Below are 24,435 nucleotides of genomic sequence, written 5' to 3' on the forward strand. Positions count from 1 at the left end.
TTTGGATAAATCCTCTGTCCCTGTCCACCATCTTTCAGACAATCTGCCTTACTGTAATTTACTGAGGATGATACTTCACCCTGAATTCCAAGTTATTTTTAGAACTGAAAAACATTATTGTGAAACTTAACTAGGAAACGCCCTTTATTCTGAAGCAGTTTTTACAATGCTTCTACTTAAAACTTGTAAAGCATGGACTCTTATGCCAGAAAACATTAAAAAAAAAAAAAAAAAAAAGGACCTTCACAAACTGAAAGGGCAAAAGGAGAAGGAAAGCATAATAACCTGAGAGGGGTTTTCCACAGCCAGCTTCTAAGATTTCATTTAAAAATAGCCCAGCAAGTGCCCTATCACCTTATTTTCATAGTGTCCTAGCAAATAGCTCCCTGAGACACAGCTATGTCTCCTCAGGACAGGCCCACGGTAGGGAGTCAAACAAACTATTTCTTTCACTCACCCTTTGCTTTCCCACTCCCCCCACCCACCCGACCCCCGAACAGATTTTTTTCCCCTTATTTCTCTCTCAGAGCCTTTTTGGTCTTAAGAAAATACTTGGCAAATTCCAGAGTCTATATTAAAAGGAAAAAATCCTTCAGATTGACAACATCTTTTACACGTTCACCGTATTTGTTGTCACAGCGCGTAACAGTATAAGGGCTATCTTTTAAACTGCATTTAAATATACGCTGTTACATAACGAAGCTTTTTTTTCTGATGATATAAGCGTTAATAAGCTTAGCCACAGAATGAGGTGAAAACAACAAATTTTAAAGTCAAATGTATGAGTCAAGAAATGGAACATGTTATTTCTTTCATTCCATGGCAAAATGCCGATGGCTATTGAGGTTGGGCACTGGGTATATGGAGGTTCACTGTACTATTCTAGTTTTGTGTATAAAGATACACAAAAGCATTTCCATAACTTCTACTTCACACTCAACTTTGCCAGAATGAAGTTGGAAAAATGAATAATCAGCTACACTGAAAGTATCAACTTTGTAAAATAAAATTAGCTAATAAAAACCATCAACTAGAACATCAAAAGGAACAAACTGATCAATGTTAAGTTACAGTGGCATCTATGTGGGACAGCATGGTGGGTGGGGTCTTGATTTACACCATTCCTGGGACTTGAGACCAGGTGACTACAGACTAAATCACCAGACTTTTCCAGGCTTCCTATGAGCTGGCTCCAAGCCACATTACTCATCATAGTCTGATAATCACTACTTGCATTAGAAGCACCAGTTAAAATCCAGGTCTAAGGCCCCACCCAGTATAGACCTTTGAAATCAGTAATACCAGAAAGGGTGACACCTGGGAATCTGGACTCTTGATATCCTCCTCTGATGATTTACTAAAGTTTGAAGCCCCTAAAGATCTCTACAGTTGTCTACCAAGAGAGATGTGCCACCCTGGGAGTGACAAGGGCTGTCTGCCAACCTCTATTCACGGGGTCAGGAATCTTTTCTAGATTCCATCAACAGGAGTCCAGAAGAAGCTCCCAGCAAGGCCTCCACCCCAACCCCAATGCCCAACGTTACCACCCCCATCTGCCCAGAAACTACTGAGACCAATCTCATCATAATTTTTATCCCTGTTTACACCAGTCACCACAGGAAGCCCAGACCCCTTGAGACAACCCTGGGCTCCCAAACCACTCTGCACTCCCTTCTGATCCCATCTCCCACTCTTCCCGATATTAAACACGTGGTCCTCTCGGTCAATCAGCAGCAAAACCACTTGTGTCTTCAACTCTGAATAGTTCCTTCACCTTCCTCTTCTAGCAACGTCTGGCTCTTCCTGAGGACAGATTCCCCTGCAGACCTCTGCAGTGGTGGCTGTTGTCTCCCCCACATCCCTCATGAACTAGCTCCTCCCTAGTACTCCTTCTTTCTCCCTAAAACTGCCCAGCTGTGACTCTTCTGTGTCACACTAGGTCACTCACTGCCCCTCCTTATAATCACCCGCTTTCCTTTTGGTCACTGCCCCCACCCCACCGTTACTTAAAAGATTTTAGCCACTCACTATTACTCTCTTCAGGGCATTTTCTGTCATTCTAATTCCTGGAGATTGTATATACACATATACACAGGCTTCCACCTGCCCATGCCTTAGTTCCGTGACCCTGTCCTCTATTATCTTGTCTTCCACCCACTTCAGCCATTCCCACAGCCAAAGAGAAGCCCTTTACAATCTTCATTTCAAACACCCCATTCTGGCTACCGCCTTTCTCCTTTGCGAATTTATTGCCACACATGTTACATCTAAACATGTTATAAACCCAAGAGTGTTAATAATTATTGCTGCTTTAATACGATCTTATGACTTTTACAAAAGTTAAGAGAAAATGTATTTATACAGTCTTTTTTTTAACTTTTTTTAAGTTTATTTATTTTTCACAGAGAGAGACAGAGACAGGGCATAGGTGGGGGAGGGGGAGGGGGGGAGAGAGAGAGAGAGAGAGAGAGAGAGAGAGAGAGGCGGAATCCGAAGCAGGCTCCAGGGCTCCAAGCTGTCAGCACAGAGCCTGATGCGGGGCTCGAACTCACGGACTATGGACTCATGACCTGAGCCAGTCTGGAGTCATTTCTTTTTGGTCTAAGGGACTTGGCTTAGTGTTTCTTGAAAGGTAAGTCTGTAATCAATAGATTATCTCAGTCTTTGTTTATGTGAGAATATCTTTACTTTCATGTTTGAAGGATCGTTTTAGATATAAATTTTAATATGGAATTTGGTGTTGACTTTTTGCTTTGAACATGTAACTCCACTGTTCTGTGACTACCATTCTCTTTTCAATTGTTTAATTTATACACTTTATTTTTTTTTTTTTTTAATTTTTTTTTTTTTCAACGTTTATTTATTTTTGGGACAGAGAGAGACAGAGCATGAACGGGGGAGGGGCAGAGAGAGAGGGAGACACAGAATCGGAAACAGGCTCCAGGCTCCGAGCCATCAGCCCAGAGCCTGACGCGGGGCTCGAACTCACGGACCGTGAGACCGTGACCTGGCTGAAGTCGGACGCTTAACCGACTGCGCCACCCAGGCGCCCCTACACTTTATTTTTTAAAGCAGTTTTAGGTTCATAATAAAACTATATCCCTTATCCTCACAGATGCCCAACTTCCTCCGCTATCACCATTTCCCATCATGGTGGTAAATTTGTTACAACTGATGAACCTACATGGACACATCATTATCAACCAAAGTCCACAGTTTCTATTACCCTTCACTGTCGGTGCATATTCTGTGGGCTTTGAAAAATGTATAATGACATGTGTTCACCACTGCAGTATCATACAGAATAGTCTCACTGCCTTAAACATCCTCTGTGCTCTGCTAATTCATCCCCCTCCCCCAACGCTGGGTACCCATTGTATTTCTACTGTCTCCACAGTTTTGCCTTTTCCAGAATGGCAGATAGTTGGAATCATACAGTATACAACCTTTTAAGAGTGGCTTGTTTCACTTAGCAATATGCATTTAAGGTTCCTCCATGTCCTCTGATGGTTTGGTAGCTCACTCTCCTTTCACACTGAATAACATTCTTTTGTACCACAAAAAAATAAATAAATAAAATACAATATTCCCGTATGTCCCACAGTTTATTCACCTACTGCAGGACATCTTGGTTGCTTCCAGGTTATGGCAATTATGAATAAAGATGCTAAAAACATCTGTTTGCAGATTTTTGTGTGGACATAAGTTTTCAATTTGCTTGGGTAAATACCAAGGAGTGCAATTACTGGATCATAGAGTAGAAGTATGTTTAATTTTTTTTTAATTTCTTAAGGCTTATTTTTGAGAGGGAGGGAGGGAGGGAGGGAGGGAGAAAGAGAGAGAGAGAGAGAGAGAACACGGTGGAGGGGCAGAGAGAGACACACAGAATCCGAAGCAGGCTCCAGGCTCTGAACTGTTGGCACAGAGTCCGACACAGGGCTTAAACCCACGAACCATGAGATCATGACCTGAGCTGAAATCAGACGTTTAACCCACTGAACTGCCCAGGTGCCCCAGAATATGTTTAGTTTTATTGAAAAAAAACTGTCAAACTGTCTTCCAAAGTGGCTGTGACATTACGCATTCCTGCCAGCAATACATGCAAGTTCCTGTTGCTACATATCCTTGCCAGCATTTGGTGGTGTCAGTGTTTGGGATGTTGGCCATTCTAATAGGTGTGTACTGATATCTCACCGTTGTTTGGCCATTCTCCAGTGACATATGATGTTGCACATGTTTTCGCATGTTTACTTGCTATCTGTATATCTTCTTTGCTGTCTGTTCAGTCTTTTGCCTAAATTTTGAGCTGTTCATTTTCTTACTATTGAGTTTTAAGAGTTCTCTATTTTGGATAACAGTCCTTGATCAGAGATATGTCTTTTACAAATATTTTCTCCCAATCTGTGATTGTCTTCTCATTCCTGACACTGTTTTTCCCAGAGCAGAAGTTTTTAAGAGTCCACATTATCTTTTTTTTTTTTTTTTAAGAGAGAGAGAGAGAGAGAGAGAAAGAGAATCTCAAGCAGGCCACGGACCACAGGGCTCGATTCCACAACCTTGGGATCATGATCTGAGCTGAAATCAAGTCGGACACTCAACCGAGCCACCCAGGAGCCCTAGGTTTTCAAGTATTTCTTTCATGGATTGTGCCTTTGGTGTTGCATTTAAAATGGCGTCATTAGGGGCGCCTGGGTGGCGCAGTCAGTTAAGCGTCCGACTTCAGCCAGGTCACGATCTCGCGGTCCGTGAGTTCGAGCCCCGCGTCAGGCTCTGGGCTGATGGCTCAGAGCCTGGAGCCTGTTTCCGATTCTGTGTCTCCCTCTCTCTCTGCCCCTCCCCCGTTCATGCTCTGTCTCTCTCTGTCCCAAAAATAAATAAAAAACGTTGAAAAAAAATTAAAAAAAATAAAATAAAATGGCGTCATTAATACCCCAGGTCATCAAGGTTTTCTCCAACACTATATTCCAGGAGGTTTATAGCTTTGTGTTTTACATCCAGGTCTATGGTCCAGTCTGAGTTAATTTTTGTGAAGAGTATAAGGCCTATGTCTAGATTCATTTTTTGCATGTGGATGTGCAGTTGTTCCAGCACCATTTGTGAAAAAAAACTATCTTTGTTCCATTGTATTGCCTTTGCTCCTTTGTCAATGACCTGCTGACCATACCTTTTGTGGGTCCATTTCTGGGCTCTCTACTCTGTTCCATTGATCTTTCTCTTCTTTCACCAATACCATATTGTCTTGATTACTGTAGCTTTATAGTCAGTCTTGATGTTGCATAGTGTCATCTTCCAACTTTGTTCTTCAGTTATCAAGTTGGCTATTCTGGGTCTTTTGCCTCTCCATATAAATTTTAGAGTCAGTTTGTCAACATCCACAAAATAACTTGCTGGGATTTTTATTGAGATTACGTTGAATCTATAGATTAAGTTGAGAAGAACTGACATCTTGACAATATTGAGTCATTCTATCTGTGATCATGGAATATATCTCTATTCATTTAGTTCTTTTATTTCATATATCAGAATTTGGTAGTTTTCCTTAGATACATCTCGTATATATTTTGTTAGACTTATACTTAAGTACTTTGTTTGGGGAAGGGGAGGATGCTAACATAAATGATATTGTCTTTAGTTTCAAATTCCACTATTCATTGCTGGTATACAGGAAAGTGATTGACTTTTATGTATTAACTTTGTATTCTTTTTTTTTTTTTTTTTTAATTTTTTTTTCAACGTTTATTTATTTTTGGGACAGAGAGAGACAGAGCATGAACGGGCGAGGGGCAGAGAGAGAGGGAGACACAGAATCGGAAACAGGCTCCAGGCTCTGAGCCATCAGCCCAGAGCCCGACGCGGGGCTCGAACTCACGGACCGTGAGATCGTGACCTGGTTGAAGTCGGACGCTTAACCGACTGCGCCACCCAGGCGCCCCTAACTTTGTATTCTTAACATAACTATAATTCCTTATTAATTCCAGTTGTTTTTTTTACTGATTCTTTTGGGTTTTCCACATAGACAATCATATCATCTGCAAGAAAAGACAGTTTTACTTCTTCCTTCTCAAACAGCATATTTTTTATTTCCTTTTCTCATCTTACTGCACTGGTTAGGACTTCCAGTACTACATTAAAAAGCAATTGTGAAAAGGAACATCATTGCTTTGTTCCTGACCTCAGCAGGGAGGCTTTGATGTTCTCAGGCAAGTTGAAGTTCTTTTCTATTCCTAGTTTGCTGAGATTTTGTTGTTGTTGTTGTTGTTGTTGTTGTTGTTGTTATCACGAATGGGTATTATATTTTGTGAAATGCTTTTTCTGCATCCATTGATATGATCCCATAATTTTTCTTCTTTAGTCTGTTAATGCTATGGATTACTTAATTGATTTTTGAATGTTCACCTAGCCTTGCAGGCTGAGATAAATTTCACTTGGTCATAGTGTATAATTATTTTTATACAATCCTTGATTCGATATGGTAATATTTTGTTGAGGATTTTTGCATATATGTTCATAAGAGATATTGGTCTGTACTTTTATTTTCTTGTAATGTCTTTGTCTGGTTTCGGTATCAGGGTAATATTGATCTCATATAGTGAAGTAGGAAGTATTCCCTCTGCTTCTATCTTCTGGAAGAGATTGCAGAGAATTGGCGTGGTTTCTTCCTTAAATGTTTAGCAGAATTCACCTGTGAACTCATTCAGGTCTCGTGCTTTCTACTTTGGAACATTAATTATTAATCCAATTTCTTTCACAGATAAAGGTCTATTCAAATTGTCTATTTCCTCTTGTACGAGCTTTGACAGATTGTGTCTTTCAAAGAATTGGTCAATTTCATCTAGGTTATCAAATTTGTGGGCATAGAATTGATAATATTTTTATTATCCTTTTCATGTCCATGGAATCTGTAGTGATATCCCTTTTCTCTTCTGATATTAGCAATGTCTTATTTTTCCCCTTAGCCTAGCTAGAGGCTTATCAATTTTATTAATCTCTTCAAAAAATCAGTTTTTGGTTTTGTTGATTTTCTTTACTGATTTCCCATTTTCAATTCCACTGATTTCTACTCTAATTATCATCATTCTTATTTTCAATTTGATTTGTTCTTCTTTTTCCTAAGGTAGAAGTTTAAATTACTAATTTTAGACTTTTCTTCTTTTCTAACATATGTATTCAATGCTATAAATTTCTCTGTATGCACAGTTTTCACTACATTCCACATATTTTGGTAAATTAGATTTTCATTTCCATTTAGTTAAAAATATTTTTTAAATTTCAGATTTCTTCTTTGAGCCATTTGTTATTTAGAAGTGTGCTGGCACCTGGGTGGCTCAGTCAGTTAAGCATCCAATTCTTGGTTTCAGCGCAGGTCATCGCATGGTTCATGGGATCAAGCCCTGCATCCGGCTCTGTGCTAACAGACCAGAGCTTGCTTGGGACTCTCTCTCCCTCTCTTCTCCCCTGCTCGTACATGCTCGCTCTCTCTCAAAAATAAATGAACTTAATTTTTTTAATGTTTATTTATTTTTGACGGGGGGAGAGAGAGAGAGAGAGAGAGAGAGAGCGCATAACTGGAGGAGGGGCAGAGAAAGAGGGAGACACAGAATCTGAAACAGGCTCCAGGTTCTGAGCTGTCAGCACATGTGGGGCTAATGTGGGGCTTGAACCCATGGATAGCAAGATCATGACCTGAGCCAAAGTCGGATGCTCGACTGAGCCACACAGGCACCCCCAAAATAAATGAATAAACTTAAAAAAAAAGTGTGTTGTTTAATCTCCAAATATTTGGGGCATTTTCCAGCTATCTTTGTTACTGACTTCTACTTTAATTCCAATGTGGCCTGAAAGCAGACATTGTATGATTTCTACTCTTTTAAATTTGTTGTGTTTTATGACCCAAAATGCGATCTATCTTGGTGAATGTTCCACGTGAAGAATTTGTAATCTTCTGTTTTGGGATGAAATATTCTATAGATGTTGAGGCGCCTGGGTGGCCCAGTCGGTTGAGCATCCGACTTCAGCTCAGGTCATGATCTCGCAGTCTGTGAGTTTGAGCCCCGCATCGAGCTCTGTGCAGACAGCTCAGAGCCTGGAGCCTCCTTCGGATTCTGTGTCTCCCTCTCTCTGCCCCTCCCCAGCTCATGCGCTCTCTCTCTCTCTCTCTGTCAAAAATAAACATTAAAAAAATTTTTAAAGAAATATTCTATAGATGTCAATTATATGTAGTTGATTGATGGTGCTGTTAACCTCAAATAGGTTCTTACTGATTTTCTGCCTGCTAGATCTGTCCATTTCTGATCAGAGAGGTACTGAAGTCTCCAACTGTAATAATGGATTCATCTATTTGTAGTTCTACCAGTTTTTCCTCACGTACCTTGACACACTGCAGTTAGGTGCATACACATTAAGGAATGTTATGTCTTTGGGGAGTATTGACCCCTTTATCATTATGTAATGCCCCTCTTTATTCCTGATCACTTTCCTTACCCTGAAGTCTGTTCTGTCTAAGCTATTCCTGCTTTCTTTTGATTAGTCAGCATGATATATCTTTCTCTATCCCTTTATTTTTAATCTATATGTGTCTTTATATTTAAAATGAGTTTCTTGCAGGCAACATATGGTTGGGTCTTGATTTTTAGACCACTGATGTTTAGAGGGATTATTGATATAGTTAGATTAATATTTATCATATTTGTTACTGTTTTCTCTTTGTTGTAATCATTCTTTGCTCCTATATTTGTCTTCCACACTTCTTCTACATTTTGGACTTTTTGTTTGGTTTTAAGTACGCTTCACACCCAGTGCAAAGCCCAATAAGGGGCTTGAACTCATGACCCTGAGATCAAGACCTGAGTTGAGATCAAGAGTCAGACACTTAACCAACTGAGCCACCCATGCACCCTTACATTTTGGAGTTTTAACTGAGCATTTATATAATTCCATTTTCTCTTCTTTCTTAGAATATCAGTTATGCTTTTTTGAGTGGTTGCTCTACAGAATGCAGTATATATTTGTAACTAACCCAAGGCCACTTTCAAACAAAACTATACCACTTCACAGATAATGCAAGTGACAAAATATTCCTAATTCCTTTCTTCCATCTATCATTGCTGTCATTCATTTCATTTATACATAAGCACACACACATACATACACACACACAAATTGATACATCTTACCTATTATTATTTTGAGCAAACTGTTACCTGTTAGGTCAATTAAGGATAATAAAAATAAAAGTTTTTATTTTACTTTCACTTATACTTTCACCGACATTCTTCCTTCTTTGATGTAGATCTGAGTTTCTGACCTATACCATTTTCCCTTTCTGAAGAACTTCTTTTAACATTTCTTGCAAGGCAAGTCTAGTGGCAACAAATTCCCTCAATTTTTGTTTGAAGTCGATTTCTCCTTCACTTTTGAAAGGTATCTCCCAAGGGTATAGAATTCTAGGCCTTTTAGGGACCCTGGCTGGCTCAGTCAGTGGAACATGCAACTCCTGATCTCAGGATTGTGAGTTCGAGCCCCATGTTGGATATAGAGATTACTTTAAAAATAAACAAAAATTGGGGTGCCTGGGTGGCTCAGTTGGTCAAGTGTCCAACTTCAGCTCAGGTCATGATCTCATTGTTTGTGAGTTCGAACCCCACGTTGGGCTCTGTGCTGACAGCTCAGAGCCTGGAGCCTGCATCTCCCTCTCTCTCTGTCTTTCCCTTGTTCGTTCTCTCTCTCTCTCTCTCTCTCTCTCTCAAAAAATGAGTAAATGTTTAAAAAAAAAATTTTTTTAAATAAAAATTTGAGGCACCTGGGTGGCTCAGTCGGTTAAGCATCCAACTTTGGCTCAGGTCATGATCTCACAGCTCCTGGGTTTGAGCCCCATGTCAGGCTCTGTGCTGACAGCTCAGAGCCTGCAGCCTGCTTCAGATTCTGTGTCTCCCTCTCTCTCTGCCCCTCCCCACTCATGCTCCGTCTCTGTCCCTCAAAAATAATAAATAAAAAATAATTAAAAATATTTTAATAAACAAAAATTTTAAAAATATATATTTTTTAATTCTCAGCTTTTTTCTCTTAACACTTTGAAAATTTCACTCCATTCTGTTTTTGCTTACACAGTTTCTAAGGAGAAATCAGATATATTTCTTTGTTCCTCTATGGGTAATATATATATACATTTTTTTTTCTGCTTCTTCCAAGATTTTTTTTCTTATCTCTGATTTTCTGAGGTCTAACAATAGTATGCCTAGGTGTTGTGTCTAGTTTTCTTGACATTACTTTACTTGGTGTTCTTTGAGATTCCTGGATTTATAGTTTGGTGTCTCAGATTAATTTGGGAACATTCTCAATCATTATTGCTTCAAATCTTTCTTCTGATTCTTTCTCTTTCCTTCTGGTATTCCCATTATGTGTATGTTACATCTTTTGTAGTTATTTCACAGTTCTTGTATATTTTTCTGTCTTTTTGCTTTTCAGTTTCGAAAGCTCTCATTGTCACATGCTCAAGCTTAGATATTCTTTCCACAGCCATGCCCATCAAAGACATTCTTCATTTCTCTTAGAGTGTTTTCTATCTGTAGCATTTTTTATTCTTGCCTAGATTTTCTATCTCTCTGCTTACATTACCCATCTGTTCTTGCATGTTGCTTACTTTTTCCTTTCTCAGTCTGATAATTCCAACTTCTCTGCCATATCTGACTCCAGCTCTAATGCTGTTCAGTGTCTTCAAACTATCTTGTCTTTCAGTATGCCTTGTAATGTTCTGTTGAAAGGCAGATAGGATGTGCTGGTTAAAAAGAACTGCAGTAAATAGGCCTTGAGAAATGTAGAGGCAGTGGAAGCATACTATGGCTCTGTGGTTCTATCTAGTCTTTTGGTGAGCCCATCTCCCAAACCGTTAACTTCATCAGTGGTTCTCAGGGTTTTTTCCCCTCTTAGATAGGACAGAATGACTAGAGGGAGATGGGAGTTGAGGATTTCCCTTGCCCTAAGTAAGTTCTCTAGATAAAATAGTTTCTCCTGGGGGCAGGTCTTGTTAAGGACAGAATGCTGTGACATATTTCAAAATATTTCAATATTCAGTATGAGGGCCTTGTGGAGCTTCTTAAGTTAAAACTCATCAAACTGTGGGGCCCTCTTCTGACTGGGTCCCTCCACAGTTTTTAACTCTCAGACTTGTTCACACGGAGCCTCCAGCAATTTGTCAATTACAGTTCAGACTTTCTTACCACTCCAATAAATGATTCTCTGTACCTGTCTCACCAATTTTGGTGTCAACAGTTTGCTCCGTGATCTCATGATTCTGACAGATCCTAAGCGTTGGCTGATTTTTCCATTTGTTCAGCTTTTTGCTTGTTGGGATTGGAAGGGCAGCTTCTAAGCTCCTTACATGCTGAATAAGAAACCAAAAGTTCCAACACCATTCTTTAAGATGAAGTTAAGCCATTAATCATATGGTTGTTCCCGGTATGTGAAAAAGTAATTTTTCTCTTATTGCTTTTAAGTTTTATCTTTGCCTCTCAACAGTTTTACTATGATGTATCTCAGTGTGAATCTTTGTGTTTACCCTACTTGGGGTTTGCTGAGTTTCTTGGATATATATACTGATGTTTATGGTAGCCTGAATAAAAATCCCTCAAAGATGTCTACATCTTAATCCCTGGAACCTAGGAGTATATTACCTTATTTACATGGTAAAAGGAAATTTACAGATATGATGAAATTAAGGATCTCAAAATAGGGAGATTATCCTGCATTATCTGGGCAGGCTCAATACAATCACAAGAGTCCTCATAAGAGGGAGGCAGGAGGGTTGAGTCATATGGGTAGATGTGACAATAGGAGTAGAGGTTTAGAGTAATGTGAGGAAGGGGCCCTGAGCTAATGAATGCTGATGGCCTCTAGAAGCTAGAAAGCAGGTAAAAAGATTCCCTTTAGAGCTTTCAGCAGGAATACAACCTTGCTGACACCTTGATTTTAGTCTGACCTCCAGAACCATAAGATAATAAATTTATTGAGTTTGAAGTTATTGCATTTGTGGTAATTTATTACAGCAGCAATAGGAAATTAATACAATGTTCTTTATCAAATTTGGGAGTTTGGGGACATCATTTCTTCAAATATTTTTTCTGTCCCATTCTCTCTTCTTCTGGGACTCCCAAATGATAGTACTTGATATTGACACACAGATTTCTGAGGCTCTATTAATCTGTCTTCAACCTTTGCTCTTTTTGCTTTTTTTCCCCTAGGTACGAGTCACCCTTTCCTGTTTCTTCAACATGTCTTATAAATTTTTGTTGAAAATTGGCTGTTTTAGATATCACATTGTTAGCGACTCCAGATTCTCATTTTCCCTTCTGGAGACTGCCAGAGTAGCTGACTTTTAAAATTTGTTTTAATAACTTGCCTGTGTTAAACCTATAGATTTTGTCTCACTCAGTGTGGCCACTGATATCTCTGCTCAGTTTTTCTTTTTCTTTTTTTTTTTTTTTTCTTCTTCTCATTTTTATTTTTATGTTTGGCTTCCTACTGAGGGTGTAGACTCTGTATCTGAGTATCGTAATGGTCAACAGTGCATGTCAGGGTTTGTGCCCAAACACCTCAAAGCAATACAGCTTCTACCCTTTGCAGATAAATCTGTGTGTGGTATGGGAAGTAGCTTCAAAGTTCAGGCACATTTTAAGTCTTCCTCAGCTTTTACTTTCCATTAAGCTTTCTTTAACTCCTCTGTATTTGCACACTGACATGCAGGGATGTATATAGATAGCTTGTGCCCTCCCTAGTCAACTATGCTCATACATGTAGCTTTCCAGTCATCCAGGGTATTTGGGGGTTTATCAAACCCATCTACGGCTGTCTCACTTATAGGACTTGTCAAATTTCTAACTAGTCTCCTGGTCCACTGCATGCCCAACCAGGGCCACAACTTAAGACTAAGTAAGCTGTTGGCCTTCCCCATTCACCTCCCAACAAGATTACTAGCTTTATTGACAAAGATGCTGGGCAGGGTTTTTCGTTTTCTCTCTGTTCCAAATAGTTAGCTTCCTCTGACAGTGAGACAGCTGGTCTTCACCACCTGCCCCACCCTGATGGAGCTACTGAACTAACTGAGCTGGGGGTATGGGGTGGGAGTAGTGCAGACAAGAATGCCACAGATTCTCACTGGTCTTACCTAATGTTCAGTGCTTTTTCATGAATAAATGCTTCTCAATTGTCTGTCTTTAGTCAATTCCCAGACCTCTGAAATGCTTCTTTTTGACAATTTTGTCCTGTTTAAAGTTAGTTTGGGGAGGGCAAATTTGTAACCTCTTCACCATACCAGAAGTCTTCCCAGCCCATCCCAAGGACTTAATAGAATTTTTTCTACTGATAGAAATTAAAACTGATGATAACACAAACCTAACCGAACGGAAATTATTTCTCTCAAATATCCTATCTGAATGTCTTCATAATCAAATACTGCAGGTCACTTAGAAACTTTCAAAAGAGATGGCTTGTAAGATGTGATGTGTGGCCACGTTAAATTTAAAATGTTGAGGGGAAAAAAATAAATTTCAAGTTTATGGGAAGAAAGACAAAAGAGACTAGATCACTGCGAAACTGCTTCTTGTTGTAAGAATTCACATTTCCTCACTTTCTCCAGTATCCCTGGCCTGGTTCAGTTGCTACAGTTGTCCATCCATGCCTTCCTTCTAATACAATTCAAAACCAAATTTTGTTTCTCACGATTCAGTGTTTTTCCCCCAACAAATAATTTCTCTTTAAATTTAAGTCTGTCTTGATCTTTACCTAAGATCAAGTTTCCAGCTACCATTTTTCCACTGAGAAATAAATGAGAGGTGTGAATAATAATTTAAAATTATTTATATGATACAGCACACTGTCTTTGGAACCAGGCAGACTTAAGTTCAAATACCAATAATCAGACTAACTAGGTAAGTATCTCTAGACAAGTTACTTAATAGTTCAGCCAATTTCCTCATCTGCAAAATATACCTAATACCTTTCTCACACGGTTGCAGGAAGGATTAGAAATGATAGCACTTATCTCTACAATTGCTGGGTTATCTACTTAGAAAGTTGCTAAGTAATGTCAGGGTGAAAAGAACCAACAGACAAAATGGATAAATTAATCTTCCTTGCTACGTCCGGCACTCATGGGTGGCCAAATTAACTATTTTAATTTCCTTCTCTTTTATCCCCTTTTTCATTAATTGAGACACTTCTACATAGTACAATAGTCTACCACACAGTAAGGAACATAACAGTTTCCTACAAAGTGGCATTTAAATTTTATTTTCTTAAACAATTTTTTGGAGCATTTACTGTCTAGGAAATATTGTCTGAGAAAAACTTAAGTACCATAGTTTTTAAACTTGTAGACTGAATTTTTAAAATTCTCCACCTTTTCTCAATACAGAGTCCTTTGAAAGCCTTATTACTGTTGAATCTGCTAAAGTACAAGTTTATACAGGTAAACTGTGTAAATGATATCAAGAGATCCACAAACCCCCTGGAGTCCATCTGGACACAAGTTAGAATACCTACCTTTGCTGGCAAGTCCTTCTTCAATGCAAATATTCACCTCTTAAACCTGAATGAATTAGTACACCTGGATTTGCAGAAGTCTAGATTCCTTAAACTGAGGCAGTCCAGAATTACAAATGAAATGCAAATCACTGTAATTACTACAATGGTGGAGTGACTGATTTGGGGTCAAAATGTTGCCACCGTTTACTTTCTGTTCCACAATGGAACTTATCATCCCCTTTGGATCCCAGCTCCCCTACCAATAAAAGAAGGAAATAATCCTCATTCTACACACATCTTGAGACAGTTATGAGCTAAGGAATAGAGAGATAACAGTTCCTTGTACACTACAAAGTGATGAGAGAGGTCCATTGGAATTACTTACCCTGGCTGCTAAAACATCCTCTGCTGTTGCATGTTTACCTCATGTGAGTGTTTCTCAACCTGAAAGTATGAAATGAGATGAAGAAGAAAGCCCAGAATTGTCTGATGCCTCATGCCAGAGTTCTTGGAACACCTGGTTGTACGTGATCTGTCCACATGTGGTCTCTCCCTGGTGGCCTAAGCCCCTCAATTCATCTCTCTGTTTCCTGTGTCAGATACAAAGTGGATGTTCGGTAAATATTTCTGAACGAATGATGAACAAACGGACAGCCTGTGTGAAATGAGCCGACTGAGCCCTAACAGCACCTGGGGCTCCCTCCTAGTTTTCAGGAGCTAGAACGTCAGGCCGCAATCACCATCCCAAAGAGTCAGTGGAGACCAAAAACGATACCACTTTGGTGCAACCTACCAGACTGGGCCCTTGGGAGGTGCATGCGCAGGTATGTGAGAACCACTCTTTGTCACAATTTGTAAATCTCCAGGTTGAGAAGACAGAAAAACACTCACCCTTTGTGAAGATCTGAAAACGAACAGGAAAAGAGGAACAGTGCTGCTTTCAGATGCTTTTTATGTGTTACAGAATGCTATAAGATCTAATGTCACAATCCTTCATTCCCTTGAAAATGTGGTACAAATTACTACGTATCCCAACTCCTCAAACCAGAAGTACGTTTCTATATCTAACATAATCTTTTACCTATTCCGTGATTCCTTCTAACACACGACTTTAATAGAGTGAAACAATATTACACAGATGTCCAAATTATACTTTAAAAAAGTAACTTTTAGCTTGCTACCATAATTGGCTATTATATGAAGAAAAATATTAATAACAATTACTAACTTTTTAAGGTTTGCAACGTCCTGGGTTACATACTCCATACCCATGATCTCATTTCATCCTCGTAGCAATCCTATGGGGTAGGTATGATAGCTATTTCCATTTGCTAAATGAGAAAAGCACCTGAAATCACACTGCTAACAAGTGGCAGAATAGAGATTTGAACCAGGTATTCAGATTCTAAAGTTCACATTAACTATTAAGTACATCAAATAAGGTGTAAATAATAATTATATTAATAATCCTTTGGTTGGAGCCTAAAACAGGAAAAATTTTAACACTGTCTAGGAGATGAATAAATCCCTATACTCAGCTGAAATCACCCAAACAAAATACAAAAGCTTTTATGCAAGAATGGAATGTAAACAAGCTAAATGCCTAATAGGAACTCAGTACAATTTCCTTGATTCAGTTTAGCAAATGTTTTAAGCCAATCTGGACTATAATACCATACTCACAGAGAATTGTGAAGCAACAGCGGTTTCCTAATATACCTTGCAGTTGAACAACTAAGTACTACTCACATAAACCTGGAAAAACTTACCTCTCCCTTCAAAACTTCGTGTTCCTAGTACAAACATGACCTTAGCAATAAGTTCAAACTACTGTAAGCAATGTTCCATTAATTCAGCTGCTATCAGCAGACCTCTCCCTCCATAAGCAGATGAGCAGACAAGTCTCAGGTTACCACAAACTTAAGATGAGAGGGAGAGCTCAAGTAGAATCTAAAATCATTTATTCAATTTCCTACCTTGATGGGTGGCAAGAAGCTTCCAAGCTAAATTTACATGCCATTCAGGCTCAATTTTCATCCTCATGTTTATGGTTTTCCAGAATAGATTAATGGAGAGTTCATTTCTGCATTAAAATCATAACATTATCGACAAAAGAAAGGTCTCATATGTGGATGACTGGGGTTAAAAATAAGAAAACAGACCCAAAATGGAGTCACGTAAGCTAAGCCCCACATCACCAAACCGAGTCTTAATTACAGTCTCAGCCTCTGCCAGAAATGGAATCTTAAACCAATCAGGAATCATCTGGTGAACATTAGTGACGTAATTTGTCTGACAGACCCCTAGCTCCCCTAAAGGAAAGTAACCTTGCCAAAACCAAACCACTTTTTGCTAATATAACTTCCTTGTTCCCACTCCCTTCTTTTTTTTTTTTTTTTTTTCCAACGTTTTTTATTTTATTTTTGGGACAGAGAGAGACAGAGCATGAACGGGGGAGGGGCAGAGAGAGAGGGAGACACAGAATCGGAAACAGGCTCCAGGCTCTGAGCCATCAGCCCAGAGCCTGACGCGGGGCTCGAACTCACGGACCGCGAGATCGTGACCTGGCTGAAGTCGGACGCTTAACCGACTGCCCCACCCAGGCACCCCAACTCCCTTCTGCTTATAAAAGTCTTTTCATTTTGTACAGTTCTTCAGAGCTCCTCTCTGTCTGCTAGATGCAATGCTGCTTGATTCATGAGTCACTGAATAAAACTAATAGGACCTTTACCTTTTTTTTTGTTTTTGTTTTTGTTTTTTGTTTTTTGTTTTGTTTTTTTTTTTTTGAGAGAGAGAGAGCACGCGCAAGTAAGCAGGGGGCAGAGGAGCTGAGGGAGAGAGAGAATCTTAAGCAGGTTCCATGCTCAGCGTGGAGCCTGATGCAGGGCTCAATCCCACAACCCTGGGGTTATGACCTGAGCTGAAATCAAGAGTCAGATGATCAACCAACTGAGCCATCCAGGCGTCCCAAGCTAATAAGATCTTTAAATTTTACTTACCTTGAATTTTGTTTTTTAACAATGGGTAGGACTGAGAAATGATAGTTTTGGCTGGAAACTACCAGCAGGATCCAGATCCACATTTTTCTTTAAATCAATGTATAAGAAATTGTGGGCTAGATTTGGCCATTTGAGGGCATCCTACCCATACTCAACTACATGGAACTCACTTAAAAGTCATCTTCAGAATAATCCCCCTTCTGTGTGTGCTCCACTCCAACATTTTACTGCACTGTAAGTATAAGTAAATTTTTGAAACTGACCTTTCCCTGTTGCCAAAAGGGAACGAGATCATTTTTTTCTCCCTCTTTTTTCTTAGAACATTTTTTTTAAAAGCTAGTATTTATAAAGTTTTCTTCTGTCCCTTTGATATGTATGCAAATCTTTTTAAAGGCTAAATAAGCTAGCTGCAGAACTCAGGAATAATTTTCCTGAGAGTCCTAGAAGCCTTTTATTTTATTTTATTTTATTTTATTTTATTTTATTTTACTTTATTTATTTTATTTTAATTTATTTTATTCTATTCTATTCTATTTTAGAGAGTGTGAGCAAGGAAGGGGAGAGGGAGGGAGCATCCTAAACAGACTAGCACAGAGCCCAGTGTGGGGCTCACTTGGGGCTCAATCTCACCATAAGATCATGACCTGAGCCAAATCAAGAATCAGATGTCTAACTGACTGAGCCACTCATGCGCCCCGAAGCCATCTCTTTTAAAGAACTTACCAAATTCAACACCTGAAAAACAAATAATCCAATGAAGAAATGGGCAGAAGACATGAATAGACACTTTTCCAAAGAAGACATCCAGATGGCCAACAGACACATGAAAAGATGCTCAACGTCACTCATCATCAAGGAAATACAAATCAAAACCACACTGAGATGCCACCTCACACCGGTCAGAGTGGCTAAAATTAACAACTCAGGAAACAACAGATGTTGCCAAGGATGTGGAGAAATGGGAACCCTTTTGCACTGTTGGTGGGAATGCAAACTGGTGCAGCCGCTCTGGAAAAGTGTGAAGGTTCCTCAAAAAATTAAAAATAGAACTACCCTACGACCCAGCAATAGCACCACTAGGAATTTATCCAAAGGATACAGGAGTGCTGATTCACAGGGGCACTTGTACCCCAACGTTTATAGCAGCACTTTCAACAATAGCCAAATCATGGAAAGAGCCCAAATGTCCATCAACTGATGAATGGATAAAGAAATTGTGGTTTATATACACAATGGAGTACTACGTGGCAATGAGAAAGAATGAAATCTCGTCATTTGCAACAACGGGAATGGAACTGGAGGATATTATGCTAAGTGAAATAAGTCCAAGAAAGATATATGTTTTCGCTCATATCTGGATGTTGAGAAATTCAACAGAAGATCATGGGGAAGAGAAGGGGAAAAGACAGTTTCAAACAGAGACTCTTAAACACAGAGAACAAACTGAGGGTTGATGGTGGGAGCAGAGGAGAAGGGAAAATGTGTGATGGGCACTGAGTAGGGCACATGTTGGGATGAGCACTGGGTGTTGTATGTAAGCGATGAATCACGGGAATCTACACCTGAAACCAAGAGCACACTATATACACTGTATGTTAGCTAACTTGACAACAAATTATATTTTAAATAAATAAATGTAAATATCTAGGAAGACAGTGCCTCAGCTCCCCATCAGGGTAGGAGTTTAGCCTACACACCTCTATTACCTGCACAAAGAAATCAAAGATGTTTTATTTTACCTTCAGATAAAGGCAATGAATTAGTACAGATGACCACAATTACCAGCTGAATTTAGGATGAACTATGAAAGCAAGTACATCAAATGCCACCGTCAAGTCTTCTTAAAGATTACCATTCGTCTTGAGACTTTATATGTAACGGATTGTAAAAGGTAGAATTTCTTTTTTGTTTTTGTAATCTCATTAGCACACTACTTGTGATGTATACCAGTCTGGGTTAATGCTCATTCAGTAATAAAACTCGTTTCTTTCATTACATATTTGTGAAGATCATTTCTTAGGTAGGCAGATTTTATTTTCCCCACATAAACGTGTAGAAGTTCTACTCTCTACTGGGCTACCTCACTGCCACTCTCCCAACCTTGATGACCACAATACAAGAAAAAAAAATTCCTCCCTGACAAGAGTTTGTTAGGGATTTAGCCCATTACTGTCATCTGAGTGCCAGATACTCCTATATCGTTGCCTCTGTGACACCTCCACTTGGATTATTTCAAAGACACCTTTTCCAAAACTGAACACATGTTCTTCCTTCACGGTTTCCTATCACGGAAGCACAAGCCGGAAAATGAAGAATTAGCCCTGACACCTCCCTCTCCCTTCTCACCCCAGAGTGAACATATTATCAAGCACTATTGATCCTGCCTCTTAAATAGCTCTCAAATCCATCGACTTTTGCGTCCACTGAGGAGCCACAGTGATCTTTTGATAACACAGACCCACTGATGCTACTCTCATGACTGAAAATTTTCAATGGCTTCCCACCATTCTCAGGATAAGCCTAAATCCTTGGTATGACCTATGAGGCCTGCATGGTCTGACCCCTGCTACCTCTTCAACCTCATCTTCCTGACTCCCTCTCTCTCTGCCCTCCAGCCCCGGCTGGGAGCTTAAACTCCATGACAACTGAGACTATGACTATTTGTTCATGCTATATCCATAGCACAGTGCCCAGCACATAATAAATGCAAAGTAAATGTATGTCCAAAAATAATGTTGATAAAACAACTGCAGCATCCTAAATGGAAGGCAAATAAACATTAAGTAAATTATGCACGGTGAAGGAAAAGAATGTCCTTATATGTTTGTACCATAGGTGGCTAACACAGGGTGTGGACCATAGTGAGGCTATAAAATGTTCGTTAAATCATTTTGCAAACCAGAGACAATATGACGAAACAAAACACTGGCACTCAGTTTTTATTTAGCATTATAGGGCAAATTACCGATGCCAATCACATCTCATATTTAGGTGTTTATCCCTCCTCTCATCCCCAACATCCATCCTGTAGGCAACCAGAGGTCTAACCGCATGTTTGGAGAAGGAGGGTGGACTCCAATCAGAACTGGAAAGCAGATATGGTTTGTGGAGCTGACTGTAAATAATCCAAGACTGGGGAGCAATACTGCTCTTAGGGTAGGACCCTTACCTCCCTTGTGTGTTTGACTTGGGCACCATCCTCCACCCTTTGGCCACACAGGTCTTTCAGTAACTACAAGACACCAGCTGCTCCCATCCTCGAGGCACTGCGACCTGCTGGACTTGGAGTTGTAAGAAACACAGGGTGGAGGGCCACACCACCATGGTGAGGCCCTTCCTTTTTGCTGACTCCAAGAGCCACAGTCCTTCCCCAATCCAGGTTCCCTCTCCCTGGTAGCTCTTCACCCTTCTCTTTGCCCAATGTAATCCAACTCAGTCCTTAAAGGTCTCAGCTAAATATTTCCTCAGCAAAACCTTCCCTGTCTCTCCTCATTCCCTCCCACTGCCAAAGGGCCCCATTACACATTCTCCTAGCACCCTCTACTGTCCTCCAGAGCACGTTCTACAACTGCAACTGATATTTAATTTGTAATTCTCTTTCCGTCTCCCGTTAGACTTATAAGCAACCCAACAACAGGACTGTGTCTGTTTTGACCATAACCATACCCCCAACACCTAGGACACTGCTGGTAGAGAGTAGCTATATTCAATAAATATCTGCTCAAAGAAGGAATGAATGAAATACATAGATAAGCACTAGTTTTTGGAGTACATTGAGTTGGCTCTGCCCTTACTAGCTCTGTGCCTTTGTATAAATTTCTTACCATCTATGAGCCCATTTCTTCCTCTATAAATAAAAATAACTGTCCCTACTTTATAGGATTATTGCGAGAATTGAATAGTTCAATAAAATGCTTAGCATAAACTCTGGCACATAACACTCAATGAATGTTAACTATTATTATTCTTAAAGCATGGGGAAAGAGAGGAATGCATATGTTAGGGAAGGTACATTCATTCCATGCTCTTGACTAAAACACAAACACGGCTCCTTTATACAAACATATAGTGGCAAGTCTGAATACAATATTTTAAGTATACTATAGGAACGTATTATCTAAAACAACTCTGAAGAAGAGAGCACAGGCAATAACTTCTTTGACATCAGCCACGGCAACTTCCTTCAAGATATGTCTTCTGAGGCAAAGGAAACAAAGACAAAAATAACTATTGTAACTACATCAAAATAAAAACCTTCTGCACAGTGAAGGAAACAATCAACACAACTAAAAGACAACCTACTGAATGGGAGAAGATATTTGCAAATGACATATCTGATAAAGGGTCAGTATCCAAATATACAAAGAATTTATAAAACACAACACCCAAAAAACCAATAGCCCAATTAAAGAATGGGCAGAAGACATGAGCAAACATTTCTCCGAAGACATCCAGAAGGCCAACAGAGTCATGAAAAGATATTCAACATCACTCATCATCAGGGAAATGCAAATCAAAACTACAATGAGATGTTACCTCACACCTGTCAGAATGGCCAAGACCAAAACACAAGAAACAACAAGTGTTGGTGAGGATATGAAGAAAAAGAAAACCCTCTTGCACTGTTGGTGGGAATGCAAACTGGTGCAATGCAGCCACTGTGGAAAACAGCATGGAGGTTCCTCAAAAAATTAAAAACAGAACTACCCTATGATCCAGTAATCACATTACTGGCCATTTACTCAAAGACTATGAAAACAGGAATTCAAAAGGATATATGCACCCCTATGTTTATTGCAACGTTATTTACAATAGCCAAATTATGGAAGCAGCCCAAGTGTCCATCAAGAGATGAATGGATAAAGATGTGGTATATATATATATATATATATATATATATATACATACACAATGGGGTGTTATCCAGCCATAAAAAAGAATGGAGTCGTGCCATTTGCAACAACACGGATGGAGCTAGAGTATAATGCTAAACAAAATAAGTCAGAAAAAGACACCATGTTTTCGTTTGTTTCAAACAAAACAAACATACAAAGGAGAAAAAGAGAAACAAACGAATGCAGCGCCTGGGTGGCTCAGTCAGTTAAGCGTCTGACTCTTGGTTTTAGCTCAGGTCACGGTCTCACGGTTTGTGAGTTCAAGCCCAAAGTCCAGCTCTGTGTGGACAGCGCAAAGCCTGCTTGGGATTCTCCCTCTCTGCCACTCCCCAATCATGGTTGCTCTCTCCTTCTCTCGAAATAAATAAACAAACTGAGAGAGAGAGAGAGAGAGAGAGAGAGAGAGAGAGAGAGAGAACACAAAACACGGACTCTATAGAGAACAAACAGATGGTTACCAGAGGGGAGGTGTATGCGGCAGAGGTGTGAAATAGGTGAAGGGAACTAAGAGTACATTTACCTTATGAGCCCCGAGTAATATATAGAATTGTTGAGTCACTGTATCATACACCTGAAGTCAATATAACACTGTATGTTAACTATACTGGAATTAAGACTTTTAAAAATCTAGAAAACAATTTTAAATAAAAAAGAAAAGAAAGGGGGATGGGCTAAATGGGTAAGGGGCATTAAAGAATCTGCTCCTGAAATCATTATTGCACTATATGCTAACTAACTTAGATGTAAATTAAAAAATATTTAAAAAAGAAAAAAAAAGAGCGTAAATAGATCTGTTTATAAAGCCAGGAATCTTTTTGGATGTGAAGTGATCACGCATCTATATGCCTTGCACACTCCTGTGTACAGTGTCGGCCTCTTTCAAAGCAAAGCACATCAGCAACCCATTACTGCAAGGCAGTAGGTTCCAGACCTGGGCTTCAAAGTCCAAAGGACCACAGTCCAGCTGTGCTGACGTTGGCCCAGAACATGCAGATAAAACACCAGGCTTTTGCCTTTGAGATAAGTGCCCTTCTCTCCCAGTAGGAAACTCCATGCCTTCATGAGAAAATGTCCCTTCGTTCTTATATTGTCTGGCATCCGAGTAACCCTAAGAGACCCCCCCTTAAACATTATTTCTGTTCTCTCTTAGAGTCTCCAAATTTAAACACATCACTTGACTTCTCTGAGCCTCAATTTCTTCATCTGTAAAAATGGAACTAAAATAGTACTTCCCTCTTAGGTAAATGGCTCAGTATGTGCCATAAAATAAACATATGGTAACTACTGTTTTAGTGTTTCTACTAGGTTCCTAATCAATCTACAATCCAGAAAAAAATCACAACAAAGATCCTTTTCAATGCTATAAATGTGGTTTTTTTCCAAAGTCCTGCGTTTGCTACAATAAAAGAAACCCCCTCACCCAGGAATAAAAGGAATGATTCCAATGAAGCTTCAAATGTTGCAACGGAAAACAATGGAACAAATCAGGTGGTCTTCTGTCTACTGAAAAAGATGAATTCAGCAAAATGTAATTTATGCATATCCATTTTTATAATGCCTCCTTTTAAAGGAACCCCTATTGGGACTACATAAACTCTCATCAACTGTTAATCTGGAAGCCTCATCATATCGTTTTGGGGGACGGCAGAACGCCATCCCAGAAAAATCCCCGCAAGAAGGAGCACTCAGTCTTACTGATCACCCCCGACCAAGGCCCAGTCATGACCCTGCTTCTTCCTCCCATCTCCACTCCTTCCCATCATAAGCCTCAGGAGAAATAAAAAGCTACCCTGGGGAAAAGTTGGGGGACCTCTGTATGTTCATAAAACTATATCATGCCAAGGCTCCAGACTACCTTTTGAATATAACTTCTTTAACAAGGACCTCTTCAAAGGCAACCCCCGGACCAGAATGACTAGATTTAACACAGAGGCCTAGTTGTAAAACCCTGCCTCCTCCACTTATTTGTTGCATAACTTCACTGAAAGCATATGAAGAGACCACCCACTTTACTCTTTTGCGGT

At 39.6% G+C, this 24,435-nt stretch overlaps 1 protein-coding gene across 4 annotated transcripts in view; it reads right to left on the bottom strand.

Moving 5' to 3' along the window:
• The window catches only part of DHRS7B (dehydrogenase/reductase 7B), a 62,283-nt gene that overhangs the window by 36,622 nt on the left and 1,226 nt on the right, over window positions 1–24,435 (bottom strand). For 2 of the 4 annotated variants that reach the window (XM_040452972.1, XM_040452974.1), the window contains one exon: window positions 14,903–15,107. The exons of the other annotated variants lie outside the window; for them this stretch is intronic. The gene's annotated coding sequence lies outside the window, so the exon portion shown is untranslated. Of the gene's footprint in view, window positions 1–14,902; window positions 15,108–24,435 lie in introns of those variants that run through there. 4 annotated transcript variants of the gene reach the window in all.

This window comes from Herpailurus yagouaroundi, unplaced genomic scaffold (assembly GCF_014898765.1).
Source record: "Herpailurus yagouaroundi ecotype Mexico unplaced genomic scaffold, PumYag 208, whole genome shotgun sequence".
Lineage (NCBI taxonomy): Eukaryota > Metazoa > Chordata > Mammalia > Carnivora > Felidae > Herpailurus > Herpailurus yagouaroundi.